Below are 3506 nucleotides of genomic sequence, written 5' to 3'. Positions count from 1 at the left end.
AAACTCTGACTCCAAAAAACCTCCACTGCCTTGCGGCATACCTCTTCAGGGGAAAGGCTAAGGGAGTAAACCCCGACAGAAAATCCGGAGCCGGAGTCCCTAAGGCGGTTTGACGTTGCAGTCAACACCGGCAACTCCTGAGGCGCACCTGAAGCCAAGCTGTATTGACCCCGTCTTTCCCTTGGATCCTTCAGCTGCGAAGAGAGGGGGGGTCTGCTGCATGGGCAACAGCAGACCCTCCATATCACCCTGCCCAGGCTCTGTAGCTTCAGCTTCACTGGAGAGGACACTCCAGCGTCATCGTAAGATGTCGATTCAACACGGGAGGAGACAGATACCGTGTCACTCCCGAGTCGGACTGCATAGCCATTCTCAGCGGTGCAGATAGACTCTTAAGAAGCTACACCATCATCTCTCAAGATGGACGGCTGCCGATGAGTGTATAAAAATGCAACTTATTTTTGGATATTTATTTTGCATCCTGCTACTTAACTGAATTCATTCAGCTGATGTCTCAATAGAAATATTTTAGGCCAGAAGGGATTGGCATGAAATAGAGTGGTGAAAAGCAAGGACCTACAACCAAGGCTACTTTACTCAGCAAGGCTATCAATTAAAGTTGAAGGAAAAAGAAAAAACTTTCCAGACAAGGAAAAGCCAAAGAAGTTTATTACCACTAAACCAATACTACAAGAAATGTTAAAAGGTCTTCTTTAAGAAGAAAAAGAGCCCTTTTGTGGCCATTGCTGAGGCGCCAGCAGTCAAAATGAAGTTCAGTCCCTTTGTGACTTCTGACCGGAGCAAGAACCGTAAAAGGCATTTCAATGCACCTTCCCATATTCACAGGAAGATGATGTCTTCTCTTCTTTCCAAAGAGCTGAGACAGAAGTACAATGTTCGATCCATGCCCATCCGAAAGGATGATGAAGTTCAGGTTGTACGAGGACATTATAAAGGGCAGCAGATTGGTAAAGTAGTCTAGGTTTATAGAAAGAAATATGTCATCTACATTGAACGAGTACAACGGGAGAAAGCTAATGGTACAACTGTTCATGTGGGCATTCACCCCAGCAAGGTGGTTATTGCCAGACTAAAACTGGACAAAGACCGCAAAAAGATCATTGAACATAAAGCTAAATCTCGCCAAGTAGGAAAGGAGAAGGGCAAATACAAGGAAGGAACAATTGAGAAGATGCAGGAATAATGTAATCTTCTATACAACTTTCATTAAAAACTTGAAATGAAGAAAAAAAAGAAAAAGAAAGGAAAACAGAGGAACATAGTTAAAATAATAAAATGGCAATAAATATGTACCTATCAATAAGCACTTTAAATTTCAGTGGGCTCATATGCTCCAATTAAAAGGCATAAGACAGTTGAATAGATAATAAAACAAGACCCATATATATGCTTTCTACAAGAAACCCACCTCAAAAGGAATTATACACACAACATAAAAATAAAGGGATGAAAAAAGACATTTCATGCTAATGGAAATGAAAAAAAAAAAAAAAGCAGGGGCAGGAATACTTATAAATCAGAAATGAAAGTGGAGAAGTAACAATTGACACCAAAAGTACAAAAGATTGTAAGAAAATATTACAAGTAGCTATATGTCAATAAATTGAACAATCTGGATGAAATAGATAAATTTCTAGAAACCTAATCAGGAATAAAACAGAAAATCTTAATATACTGATCACAACAAATGAAGGAGAAGTAATCAAGAAACTTCCAACAAATGAATGTCCTGGGCCAGATTGCTTCATGGGTGAATTTTATTGAACATTCAAAGAAGAACTAACACCTATTCCTCTCAAACTATTCCAAAAAATTCAAGAGGAAAAGAAAATGGAAGACTTCCAAGCTCATTTTATGAAGCCAGCACTACTGATTCAAAAACCAGATAAGAACACTACAAAGAAAGAAAATTATAGGCCAATATCCTTGATGACCATAGATGCTAAAATCCTCAACAAGGTATTAGCAAACTGGATCCAGGAATACATTAAAAAGATCATACCCCATGATCAAGTGGGATTTATTCCAGGGATGCAAGGATGGTACAATATTGACAAATCAATAAATGTGATACACCACATAAATAAAATGAAGGATAAAAACCACATAATCATATCAATAGATGCAGAAAAAGTTTTGATAAAATTAATCACTCATTTACAATGAAAACTCTCAGCAAAGTGGGAATACAAGGAACATACCTCAATGTAATAAAGACCACTTCTGACAAAGCCACAGCCTATATCATGCTCAATGGACAAAATTAAAAGCATGTCCCTTAAGACCAGGAACAAGATATGGATGTCTGCTTTCACCTCTCTTATTCAGCATAGTATGGGAAGCCCTAGCCACAGCCTCAGGCAAGAAGAAAAAGTGAAAGGCATAAAAATTAGACCTTTATGGTGAGGCCAGGTCTCAGGGAGTTGTCAGGGTGAGGCCAGCAGAATTTATCATGTCCAAACAGATCAAGAGTTGGTCTCCTGAAGAGAGGGTTATGAACCAGTTGGGCATGCAAGGGAAAAATGTCCCATATTCTAGAGCCCCATTCTAGACTCCTGACAGAGTCTGTCCAAGATTCTGCCTGGATCCTGAGCTCAAGAAGGTGGGCAGCCAGGAGCTGAGAGGGTGAGGCTAATGGATCTCCAGTCTCAAGGTGGCTTCTTCTGTAAATGCTCGGTTATAAGACTATTGTTCATCTAGTCTTCAGTTTGTTATTCAGATTGATTGTTTTATATTTTAGTTGTAATTCTAGTTTGGTCCTGGGAGAAGCCAAGCATAACATCCACCTAGTCAGCTGTCTTCTTGAATCTCTTCTGTGTTTTCTTAACTTGTCCACAATTTTAGATAAGCATCTTCTCAGGTCCATACTTCTCTTTTCACCCATACATGGGCTGGCACAGATATTGACAAATGAAATGTGTTTTTCAACCAATGTTTATTGTCTCTGACCAAGTCTAAATGACTCAGTTGGCTGCATTTAACAAACAAAGCAAAACAACAACAACAACAATAAAACCAATCAAAACAAAAATCTTGTGGTTAAAATCAGTCAAAACTTTATTTATCTCCCACACAAAAATGTCTGGAAGTCAGAAGTCCAGTGCTGGTAAGGCAGCTCCAGAGTTATACAGTTTTGGATTCTGACTGTCCAGCTACTCTTCTCTCCTCAGTGCCTGGCCTCATGGTCCAGGTGGGTTGTCCTAATTTCTTCCATTACATCCTTCCAGGAGGGAGCATAGAAGAATAGAAAAGGCAGATTCACCTTCATCAAAAAAAGTTTTTGGAAGTTCCACACATCACTTCTAGTAGATTCTCATTGACTGGCACTACCTGGCCCCATCAGGAGCAAAAGTGGTTGGTAAGTGAAGTATTTTTACTCCAGGTGACAATGTGCCCCACTGTTGTAGAGAAAGGAATCAATGGATGACAGATGATGAGCAGTCTTCACCAGAGTCCAAATGTCATGTTGGCATTTCAACTCACAT

At 39.7% G+C, this 3506-nt stretch overlaps 1 pseudogene; it reads left to right on the top strand.

Moving 5' to 3' along the window:
- The first annotated feature begins 766 nt into the window (after window positions 1-766).
- Window positions 767-1204, top strand: LOC150011510 (large ribosomal subunit protein uL24 pseudogene; annotated as a pseudogene).
- Window positions 1205-3506: the final 2302 nt, after the last annotated feature.

The sequence above is a fragment of the Furipterus horrens genome, unplaced genomic scaffold, assembly GCF_987537825.1.
Source record: "Furipterus horrens unplaced genomic scaffold, mFurHor1.1.pri manual_scaffold_4, whole genome shotgun sequence".
NCBI lineage: Eukaryota > Metazoa > Chordata > Mammalia > Chiroptera > Furipteridae > Furipterus > Furipterus horrens.
Note: the sequence above shows the minus strand (reverse complement) of the source record. Positions and strands in the feature narration are given on the sequence as shown.